Here is a 13117-nt window from a genome sequence, read left to right on the forward strand (position 1 = left end):
AAGAAGAAGAAGAAGAAGAAGAAGAAGAAGAAGAAGAAGAAGAAGAAGAATGACCATGTTTGGTACTTTAAAACCTAAGAGAATTATTGCTGGACAATTATATGTAATGTAATCAGGAATATGATCCATGTAGATGCAGGCCAATGACATTACTTCTTTTCCTTAATTTTCACACTGTCTCCCAAATTCCTTAGCACTGTCTCCCAAATTCATCAAAGCCAGGATGATCTTGGAAAACACTAATACTTTCAAATAGCTGCCTGAGACAAAGGATGAAGATTCATTTGCAGACATGAAGAGTTCAAAAGGAATGCCTGAATCTTAATCCTAAGGCTTTCTGATGGCTTTTTCAAAGAGTCCTTAGGTGGGTGCCATAGCTCAGCTATGTGGTCTTTGGTTAAAAGCAAGTAGCCTGTCCTTGACTGAGAGAATATTTTTAATCATTTCACCTTGACATAAAGGAGAAGGCATATCCAGCAGATGGTCCTGAAGCCCATAACTGATAAAAAAAAGAAAAGCTTCACAACTACATGTTCAGAGTATCAATGCTTAGAGAGAACATTAAACCCAACCAACAAAGATTATACATCATGGGAAGGGTGGAGCCTATTGGGAGTGGGGAAGTATAATTGTATTGCCTGAAAATATCTTTGCATTGTCAGATTACTCCCCACCCCCTTTCTTCATATGTGCCCTGGACACAGTTCTTTCCTGCATGTGTGATCTCCCAGGTGTGTACCCTGGCCACATGAGTTCTACACATGTTACCCCTTAACATGTGTTTCTTTGTCACATGTACTCTTCTCACTGATGTTTATATTTGTGAGAAGCTATGTCCTAGGTTTATTGAAATGAATGTTATGTTACTACATTTACTGTGCTGTTTTATTAAATGTCTTTCTTTGAACTCATTGTGACATCTAATTGGCAAATGTAAATACCTTGGTTTCTCATTGTGATCTATCATTTTATGTGGATGTAGACCCACAGAGCAGTTTTCTTTTTCCACTTAGGTGGTTTTTCTGGGCACCCCATGTAAAAAAATGCAATTGTGTCTTAGGTTCTATGACTACAACAATGTAAATTAAATCATGAAAGGCATCCCAACTCAGATTAATTGAAATGATCAATCTTGGTCCCAGAGAACAAATGATGAAACACATTTTCCTCCTCCTGGTAGATGGTAGAAACAGTTGGTACAGCAGCTGCTGAATGTTGCACATCCTGTCACACATGGTAATTTTGACATTGATATTACCTAACTTTTTTTTTGTTACATGGGAAGTTCTAATGGGAGCAGCTTTACACCTGGGCTACAAAAAAAAAAAAAAAAAAAAAAACAACAACAACAAAAAAAACAAAAACAAAAACAGGAGGCATGATTTTTTTTTTTAATCAGAATACCTACAGATATTCTGAACCATCTACTTGACCATAATCACTGCTAAAATAACCAACAGGAAATTCTGCATGGGAATGCCAAGAAATTTTTGCCAGCTTGTGATAACAATTAATATTGATAAATATGGGCACACAATTCTACATTAGAGAACATATATTTTAGTGAGGGACTTGCCTATGACAATCCAAAAGAAGTTAAGATTTCTTCTTTTTTTTTCCTTTTTTTTTCTTTGGCAATTGGGGTTAAGTGACTTGCCCAGGGTCACACAGCTAGTAAGAATCAAGTGTTTGGTCTTAAGCCGGATTTGAACTCAGGTCCTCTTGACTTTAGAGATGGTGCTCTATCCACTGTGCCACCTAGCTGCCCCAAGATTTCTTATTAAAGTTTTTATTTTCCATAATTGCATGATGTTGCATTTTCTTGCTGTTATATGTATTTTTTAAGTTTTATAAGCTTTAAGTCAGGTTAAGCTGTTTGTCTCTTAAAGCAGATTTGAAATGTAGAATGTAGTTTACTAGAGGGTAAATTTTGCCTCAGTGAAAAATGATGCAGTTGAAATAGTATTATGTCGGAAGACAAGAGACTGGAATTCTATTCCTGGCTCTTTCATCTGTGTGACATTGAACAAATCACATCACCTCTTGACTTCAGTTTCTTCTTTTGTATAATGAGAGGATTAGATTAAATGATGACCAAGGCACTAACAAACTCTAAAAACTATTATCATTATTCTTGTAGGGAAAAATTATCAATAAAAGCTTATTGAAAAATTTCTGAAATATCCTTCAAGATGCTCAGCATGTGAAAAGATGTATACATTTTTTTAAGTACACTAATGTTATATAAAACATCCACCTTTTTTGAAGCAACCATATCTTCTCAGGGGTATAGAGGATTTCTTTTATAAAAAGATCATCAAGAAAAATAAATTATTTTGAAATCTATGTGGGTAGAGTAACAGTAATGAAAGAATATATATATATATATATGTATATATATTCTTATAGTGAACTTGAGTGAAAGAATATATGTGTATATATATATACATACTATATATATATATATATATATATATATATTCTTATAGTGCCTATGAAATTGTTAAATAGGTAATGAACAGTAGAATCAGCATGGAAACCAGAGATCAGTGTCATTGATTTGAGTACAAGGACCATAAGTCACACTGCTTAAAATATGCCAGTATTAGCATCAGCTCAACCAGCTAGCTCCTCTGCTCCAAAAGGGATACCCAACTTGCGATACTGTGCTTAAAGCTGAAATGATATTATGGTGTCCATGCCCATACAACAAAGTTAAGCATTCCTTAGAAACTGAAAACACTATGTAAGATAAGATCTGAATCTATCACAAAAGTGAATAAACAAAGAAGAAAGGTATTTTCATTTGAAACAGTTAACCTGTTCTAAGACTTTCAATTCAGGTGGTCTTACTTAACTGTTCAAGGAAAACATGGATCAAAATCCAAGTTAGTATTCTTACCTTTCATATCTCAGTAGTTAGTGTCTGACCCTCAGTGTGCACACCAGCCAGCAGCATGAAAGGAACATGTAGAAGAAACCATTGTGACTCAACAAATCACCAGTAAATTATCTGGAAAGTTGGAGGTGCAAGAGATAGTTTTCCTTCTCTAGTTAGTATTTGTTTCTTTGGAAGTAATATGTACCTTAAAGAATCCTAGAGAATGGAATAGGGAATAGAGAAGAATCAATCAATACCCTAGACATTTTGTTCAGAAGAGAGACTTCTGACTACTTTGGCTTTGCCCAGAAGATGGAATTATAATAATTTCTTTTCCTTTTACTTCACATATTGTGCCCAACAGCCACTTGGTTTTCTTTTTTTTTTATTAAGCATTCTGGATACAACAGCAATATGTTTCAGGGACTAAGGACTTTTGCAAATCTGTGAACAGATTGGTCACAATACAATAGATGTTATATACACATTTCCCTTTATTACACAGAAACTGAGGTCCTCTGAAAAACTTCTGGTTACATAGTCCAAGTGATTCAGTTCAGTTCACCTCAATTCAACTTAATTCACTTCAGTGCAATTGAACTTTTTTTTAAATGTTATGTGCAAGGCACACCACACTCCTAGAGGTTAAGGATACACAGAAACAACCTCATGTCTCCAAGAGTTTATATAAAGCATGTAGAAAATAATTTTAAGGGAATGTAATACTAATAACTGTTGGGAGATGAGACACTATATAGGAAAGTGAAACCTAAGCTAGGCCTTAAATGAAGCAAGAGAGTCTACTGAGGGAGAAGTGAAAGAGTTGGGGGGAATTACCTTCTAGAAAACAGAGATCGCTTAGACAAAATCAAAGAGGTCGGAGCAAGTTCTCTAAAAGAAAAGGATTGAGATAATTTATTTTTGAATGACTTTTTTGTTGTTAATAAATTCATTTATTTTTAGTTTTCAACGTTTACTTCCACCAGATATTGAGTTACAAATTTTCACCCCTTCTTGCCCCTCCCCCCACCCCAAGATGGCATGCATTCTGAATATCCCTTCCCCTAGTCTGCCTTCCCTTCTATCTCTCCCCCACTTCTCTTATACCCTTCCCCTTCTATTTTCCTGTAGGGCAGGATAGATTTCTGTACTCCATTTCCTGTATTTCTTATTTCTAAGTTGCATGTGAAAACATTTTTTTTAAACATGTGTTTTTAAAACTTTGGGTTCCAAAATTGCTCCCTTCCTCCCTCCCTCCCGACCCTCATTGAAAAAGCAAGCAACTCAACATAGGTTGTACCTGTGTGGTTAAGCAAAACACTTCCATAGTAGACATGCTGTGAAAAATGAACTCTATTTCCCTTAATCCTATCCTGCCCCCCATTTATTCTATTCGTTCTTTTGACCCTGTCCCTCCTCAGAAGTATTTGCTTCTGATTACCCCCTTTCCCAAACTGCCCTCCTCTCTATCATCCTCCTACTCTCTTCTTCCCTTCCTCTCCTATTTTCCTGTAGAGTAAGACAGATTTCCATACCCAAATGAGTGTGTATGTTATTCCCTCCTTAAGTCAAATCCTATGGGAATAAGATTCACTCATTCCCTCTCACCTTTCCCCATTTCCCCTCCACTGTAAGAGCCTTCTCTTTTGCTTTTTTTTGTGAGATAATTTACCCCATTCTACCTTTCCCTTTCTCCTTCTCCTAATATAATCCTCTTTCACCCCTTAATTTTATTCTCCAGATATGACCCCTTCATCTTCAACTCACCTGTGCCCTCTATCTATCTATCTATCTATCTATCTATCTATCTATCTACATACATACATATAATTTTTCCCTCCAACTACCCTAATACTGACAAAGGTCTCATGAGTTACAAATATCACTTTTCCATGCAGGAATGTAAACAGTTCAACCTTAATAAGTCTCTTATTATTTCTCTTTCCTGTTTACCTCTTCATGTTCCACTTGAGTCTTGTATTAAAGTCAAATTTTCTATTCAGCTCTGGTCTTTTCATCAAGAATGCCTGAAAGTCCTCTATTTCACTGAATGATCATTTTTTCCCCTGAAGGATTATACTCAGTTTTTCTGGGTAGATGATTCTTGGTTGTAATCCTATCTCCTTTGCCCTCCAGAATATTATATTCCATGCCCTGCGGTCCCTTAATGTAGAAGCTGCTAAATCTTGTGTTATCCTGATTGTGTTTCCACAATACTTGAAATGTTTCTTTCTGGCTGCTTGTAATATTTTTTCCTTGACTTAGGAACTCTGGAATTTGGCTACAATATTCCTAGGAGTTTTCCTTTGGGGATCTCTTTCAGGAGGAGATTGGTAGATTATTTCAATTTCTATTTTGCCCTCTAGTTCTAAAACATCAGGGCAGTTTTCTTTGATAATTTCTTGAAAGATGATGTCTAGGTTCTTTTTTTGATCATGGCTTTCAGATAGACCAATAATTTTTAAATTCTCTCTCCTGGATCTATTTTCCAGGTCAGTTGTTTTTCCAATGAGATATTTCACATCATTTTCTAATTTTTCATTCTTTTGGATTTGTTTTACAGTATCTTGATTTCTCATAAAGTCACTAGCTTCCAATTGCTCTATTCTAATTTTTAAGGAAGTATTTTCTTCAGTAATCTTTTGGACTTCCTTTTCCATTTGACCAATTTTGCTTTTTAGGGCATCCTTCTCCTCATTGGCTTTTTGGACCTCTTTTGCCATTTGGGTTAGGCTATTTTTTAAGGTGTTATTTTCTTCAGTATTTTTTTGGGTCTCCTTTAGCAAGTTGTTGACTTGTTTTTCATGATTTTCTTGTATCACCCTCATTTCTCTTCCCAGTTTTTCCTCTACTTGTCTTACTTGCTTCTCAAAGTCCCTTTTGAGCTCTTCCAAGGCCTGGGACTGATTCATATTTTTCTTGGAGGCTTTGTATGTAGGAGCTTTGACTTTGTTGTCTTCTTCTGGTTGTATGTTTTGATCTTTGTCACCAAAGTAAGATAATATAGTCTGACTCTTTTTGCACTGCTTACCCATGATCCCGGCCAGTTACTTGAATTTTAAATACTTTGTTAAGGTAAGAGTCTGCTTCCAATGTGAATAACGTGCTATCCCAAGCTTTGGGGGTTTGTACAGCTGTTTCCAGAGATACTTTTAGGGACCTGTAAATTTTCATTTCTTCCAAGGTGCTGTGATAAGGGGTGAGGTGTTTCCTCTCCACAGCCACAACAAACTCCACCATGTCAGCATTCCTCCTCGACCTAAGACCAATCCTCAGAACTGTGACCCAGATCCAACCACGGGCAAAGCAAGAGATTCTTGCCATGGCACTGGCAAAGAGATCCCTGCAATCTCCCTCTGATCAGCCACTTGATTCCGCCTCGGTCTTTGGGCTGGAAGCTTAGGAGGCAGCAGCTGCCCCAGAAGCAGCTCTCGGAACTTGTGACTGAGACCTGGCTTCTCTTTCACCTCAGACAGACTTTTCCCCCTGACCTTCTAGGTTGTCTTTGGCATTTGTGGGTTGGGAAGTCTGGAAACTGCCACAGCTGCCCATGATTCAGTACTTTGAGGCCTGTTCCAGGTTCGCTGCGGCCTGCGTGCCCATGCCAAACTGTGCTTCTCTCCTGCTGGTGTGATATACCTTTCCAAACAACCATCCAGTCTGTCTTGGGCTGGAAATTTGTTTCACTCTGTCTTTTTGTGGGTTCTGCTGGTTTAGAATTTGTTTAGAGCCATTTTTTCCAGGTATTTGGAGGGGTTTGGGGGAGAACTCAAGCAAATCACTGCTTTCACTCTGCCATCTTGGCTCCATCCCATACAATTTTCTCTGAATGACTTTTAATAATATTTGTGTTAGAGTGCTTTGTTTAACTGCCTTTCCAGTCATGATGAAAATGTGGCCTCTACCTAGTCATAATTAAAATTAAATTTGTATTGATGGGGAAAATAGCCTATTGAATTTTTATCTTAATTTTATTGCTTAGAAGAACATAACAACATTGCTTTGTGCTCCACGTTTTACTAAAAATTTGAAGAATGAGAGGCTTCTATCATTTTGATGAGCTAAGTTAGTGCTGCATGGTTCAACCTTTTGAAAGAGAGTGACTAGAGTTGAAGGATTCAGTAGTCTGTGTGTGTCACAGGGGCTGATGCTGAGCAATTGCAATATTATGCCCTTTCAAAACAGGGAATTATATACTTAAGGAAGATGGCACAGGAAGACAAATATAGTATCTGAATGGATCAGGTTCTTTCAGTCTTGTATTTCAATGGATGACTATGTGGATATGACAGAGTTAACCAATTTTCTGGATATAGCATTTGAAAAAGTGAATAGCTCAACTCACATCTATTTTTTCACAAGATAAATATGGTCTCTTTTGTTTGTTGCTAGTGTTTTTTTTTATTTGTTCTGAGGAAACTAGCATCATATATGCAACTCATAAAATGCCTTTAAATGAAGCTGATATTTATAGAAGACATAAATAAATAAGGATATTCATGTCTTTTGACACATTTTCCTATAACATCCAGGGAGAGTTGCATCATTATGGGTTAAACATTCCTTACTCAATAGTGACTATCAAAATCAAAGAGAACTAGATAACTATAGGTTGCATATTACTCTTAAAATGATGAATTAATATTATTTATGCTATATTGTGTTTTTATTTATTTTATTAAATATTTCCTAATTACTTTTTTTTTTGGCTAGGCAATGGGATTATACGACTTGCCCGGGGTCACACAGCTAGTAAATGTTACATGTCTGATACCGGATTTGAACTCAGGTCCTCCTGAATCCAAGGCTGGTGCTCTCTCCACTGCTCTATCTAGCTGCCCCCTCCTAATTACATTTTAATCTGGTTCAGGCTTCACTAAGGAGTTTTACCTGGTCTTATAGGCCATGATGTTGATATCTCTATTGTACACTACTGGATAAAACATAAATATATTTAGATATTTTACTTACAATTGTAGCCCTTAATTGTTTTTTGTTTGTTTAGTTTTGTTTTTAAACTAATAAGCTATCTGTCACAGTGGATAAAGTGTGTGGCTTGAAGTTAAGAAGACTTGAAGTCAGATTTGAAATCAGGTATTATTAACTGTGTGACTCTGGGTAAGTCACTTAAACATTGTCTACCTTACTTTCCTCAATTTTAAAATGGGGACAACAATAATACCTACCTCCTAGGGTTGGTGTAAAGTTCAAATGAGATAATATTTATAAAGCATTTAGCACAGTGTCTAGCATAAGGTAAATGCTTCATAAATGTTTCTTCACTTTTTTCTCCTTCCTTCCTTTGTTTCTTCCTTCCATCTTTCCCAAAACTATGTTCTTTTAAGACCCCAGTAACCACTATTCTCATTAGAAAGCAACAGATTCACTTATGTATAAATTTTTTCCTTTGATTTTTAGAAAGTCATTCCAAATTATTCCATCTAAACCCAAGTTCCTTTTTACAATAGAATTTCATGACATGTTTCCTGTTTGCCTTTTCTGTCAACACAGTTTATCAGTTCTGATTCCCACATAGTTTGCATCTTCATTACTATACAGACACTTGTGTGTCTGAGGGAGAAATGTTTAATTTCAAAATTATTGATATATCAACATGGTTTTCAGATGAGGAAATGGAAGCAAACAGGGTTAAATGATTTGCCCAGGGTTAAATAGCTAGTAAGTGTCTGAGGCCAGACTTGAACTCAGAAAGATGGGTTTTCCTGACTTCAGGCATAGTGCTCTATCCATTGTACTCCCTATCTAGCCGGATCATTTTACAGACATTCAATTTTTTTTTTTTTGATAAATATAACAGCCAACATGTTTTCACCCCCCATTCATACACAACATTTTTCTCGTCCTTCTTCCCCTACCCAATGTAAAATAATTTCATTTCTATAGCAATTTAGTTAAAGACATTTTCAGATAGAAAAACTTGAATGCAGATTGTTTCATAACATAAGCACACTAAAATAGACTTCTTATTGACTTTGTGTGTAATTCAAATTTATTTTTATAGGAAGAACTATTTGCAAAACTATCAACATTTTATTTTTCTAAAAGCAGTTCTAACATTGATGAAAATCAATACTAGTCACAGTTGATGTGCATATGCTCCTCCACATTATTTAGTGGCATATGCCCATTCCACATCATCATCACCTACATTTATCCAAACAATTTCAGGGAGTGAGGTGTGACATTTTCATCAGCATAATGGGAATAAACTTTGGCATGGCAATAAGCTGTTTGCATTCTTAGAGTTATTTCACAAACCTTATGCAATAAATCTGAGATTCCATTAAAACTGAAGTTCACAGAACACTTGGCCTTGGCACAAAAAACACAATGGTAAATGCAAAATTTACTCATATTGTTCTGACTTGCAAAAGAAAATACTAAAATTCAAGAGCCTAATTGGTTCAAATCATCTCAGAGCTAATTTAAGGAAAATGACTAAGTAATATATAATAGTGTTAAATAATAAAGGCCTTATGTAGTGATTCTGAGAGCAAGTTTACTATGTGTAAATGCATTCAAAGTTGGCAGAGATTCTGGAAAAAAATAGCCATTTTTCCTTATGTAAATTCAAATCAAGTATAGATGGCAACACACATTGGAATTCCTAAGATGCCTATCCTTTGTTAAGTAAGAATAGCATGTTGTATATATAATTTTTGCCTGATGGGATATCAAAATGCCCCTTGTATAAGTATTTCTTGTTCTTTTTAAAATCTCCCCTTTTTGCCCAAAGAATCTTTGGTTTCTGTTAAATTATTGATTGTGATTTCCTAAAGCAAGCTATATGTGCTATGCATTAATGATTTGGTCAGGAATTATCCCTCCCTTCCACTTCTTGAAATATTTTTAATGCTTTTGAATTTTATGAAATAGACAGGCAGCAAATAAAACAAGAATAAGATTCCAAAATCAGTTTTATAAGCAACGCAGCCTGTAATTTTTTTTCAAAGCTGCACTTCTAACATTTTGATGCTGTTAAATGCTATTCTCTCACAAAGAAAAGGATAGGGGGTGAACAGATCCCAGTAATTAAGGATAATCAACAGGGTGATAGATAAGAACAGTTGGGGGGGTAGAAGAAAGTATGGTTCAATTCATAATATCGGAGAGTAAACTAAGATATGTTCTAAAGTGGACTAATTTCTGGAATACCAATTTCTTTTTTTCCTTTTTCTTTTTTAGGCAATTGGGGTTAAGAGACTTTCCCAGGGTCAGACAGCTAGTAAGTGTCAAGTGTTTGGTCTGAGGCTGGATTTGACCTCAGGTCCTCCTGACTTCAGGGCCGGTGCTCTATCCACTGCACCACCTCACTGCCCCTGGAATACCAATTTCAAAAGATAAGGCAAGGTAGCAAAAATATGTAACAACAAGGTCAGAAAATGTTTGTTTGCAGGGCAAAAACAATCCATAGCTGTATATCTAGATGACTGATTTTTTTGTCTCTTTCTTACCACCTGTAATAGTCACAGTGGACAATGTGGGAGAGGATTATATTATCTAGGATACATGGAAACATACTATGAATATTCGTTAGAGAAAAACAAAAGCTCTATTTCCTATGAGACAGTGTGTCCACATCCAGGGATTGAGGTAATGATATTTCTAACATTGATTAAGAATAGCTATGAAATGGACAGTTTTTGTTTTTACCTCAACTTCATTGGAAAATATGTTCATCTTCTTTACCCAATAAAATAATCTTTTCTGTTAAAGAAAAATTTAAAGGATAATAAAAGGTATCATTTAGCAAAACTAACAAGTGTATCAATTAATCCTGATTTTATATGCAATCATTCTCAAAGAAAACTGCCTCCCCAAAGAAGTGAAGGAAATGCATTTTCTCATCTTTTCTTCAAATATAAGTTTGGTTATTTTATTTGTATAGCATTTATTTTCACATTTTCATTACTGCACTTTTTTTGCAATGGTCATGTACATCATTTTTCTGGTACTGTTTACTTCTGTCTGCAACAGTTCACATACATATTCCAATGCTTTTCTGAATTCTTCATACTCAGTGTTTTTTATGACAATAATTACTCCATTACAATGGTGTGCCATAGTTTGTTTCAGTCTGCCCCTACTGAGAGTTACTTATTTTGTTTCTAACTCTTTGTTACTACAGAAAGTGCTGCTATGAATATAGTAACTTTATTTCTATTTTTGACCTCCTTGACATGTGCTTAACAGCAGGGATTTCTGGCACAATAGTGGAAACTTTTTTATTACCTTTCAAAGCATATTGCTTTACAAAGTGATTGGACAAATTCATAACATCATCAATAACATATTCTATGTCTACATTTTTATAAGGTCTTCAATCTTAACTATATGCAATTTTTGTCACTTTTGTCAGCTATAGGGTCTGAAGCAGAACTGTAGGGTTGTTTTGATATACTTTTTACTTTCAGTGATTTGAAGTATTTCTTGTTTGCTAATAATTTCCTAGTCTTTATTGGAGAATTTTATTCCCATCCTATGAGCATTGATATACTGGGGATGGCCTCTTAATCTTATAAGTAGGTGTTCATTTCTTATATAACTTGCATATCAGGCTTTTATCAAAGATATTTGATAGTGTACAAAGATTTATTTTTTCCAAAATGACATTTTCATCTCTTATGCTAGTTGCATTGATTTTTCTTTGTGTAGAAGCTTTTAATTTTAATGTAATCAAAATTATCAAAGTCATCTATTTTGTCTTTGTTAAAACCTCTATCCCTTATTTGGTTAAAAACTCTTCACTTAGTCATGGCTCTGAAAATTACCTGATCTTTTTCCAATACACAAACATGTGTGTGTATACCCACACATACGTATAAACACACATAGATATATGTATACACATGAATAGATATATATGCATATAAGCATATATGTATTCCTATACTTATATGTGATATGGTTGTTAATATACTGCTCTCAACTCTACTATGAGATTGTTGTGATATATAGTATATGAATTAAACCTAAATTTTGCCAAACTGCTTTCATGTCTTTCCAATAGTTCTTAAATTTGGAATTCTTCTCCAATCATTTGTATTCTTGGAGTTGATTAAAAACTTTTTTATTGAGTTAAATTTCTTCAGTTTCTTTTTTGTCTAGTTATACACACATGTACACACACATGCACACAGATATCTTGAATGTACCTTGGTAAATGATCTTCCCTACATTTTGAAGTAATTTTCAATTGGGCTTCTTTTATGTTTTTTCTTTAGATAAATGTTCATCACATATAAAAATGCTATTTTTTATGGATTTTTCCTGTTTCCTCATGCTACACTGAAGTTATTAACTATAAATTAATTTCTTAGCTGATATTTTGTGATTTTCTAAGTAAAACAATGTTATAAGGAAGTAGAAGATTTTGCTTCCTCTTTGCCTATGTATATGCCTTTAACTTTTTTATCCTTTTTTTTTAATTGTTTTGTTAGTGGCACTTCTCTTACTATGTCACACAACATGGTAGTTAGTAAAGATTTCATCCTTGCTTTATTTCTGTTTTAACTAGAAATCCTCAAGCTTTATTTTCCATTAGAAAGAGTTCTCGCTTTTGATTTTTAACAGGTATTTTTATCACATTCAGGAAATGGTCCTTTCATGTCTTTACTTTAAAGGGTTTTCACTATAAATGAGTACTGGATTCCATCAAAGACTTTACCTGCACCAACTGGTATAATCACAAGATTGGGGTGTTCTTGTTTTTCAAATTAAAAATTCTATCCATTGGTATATGCATCTATTTTCCCTATAATAAATCCTACTTGATTATGGCAATTTTTTGGACATGTTGATATTTTCTTTTTAATAGAAGCTATTTGAAGTTTTTAAATCAATATTCATTATTAACACCATTTCTACAATATAGTTTCTTTTGTTCCTCCACTGGTTTAACTATTAGGAATATATTTGTATTTTATAGGAACTCTTTTGGCTTGAACGACTTCACCTTGAATTTGTTCTGAAAATGTACACTTCAAACTTTTTGCAATCTGAATATCTCTGTTGTTTAATTCAAATGGGGTATTGTTTCAAAAAAAATTTTGATACATCCTCCCCCAAAATATCTAAACATTATTTATGTAACATAAATATGAATTGTTAGTTTAAGTTTTTTTAATATTTTCCCCACACTTTTACTTTGATTATATCTATTTCAAATTATTTTTAAATTAGATTGTGTGAGATCTCTATTTCATGTTCTGTTAA

The sequence above is a fragment of the Vombatus ursinus genome, unplaced genomic scaffold (assembly GCF_900497805.2).
Source record: "Vombatus ursinus unplaced genomic scaffold, bare-nosed wombat genome assembly UNPS02001419.1, whole genome shotgun sequence".
Taxonomy (NCBI): Eukaryota; Metazoa; Chordata; class Mammalia; order Diprotodontia; family Vombatidae; genus Vombatus; species Vombatus ursinus.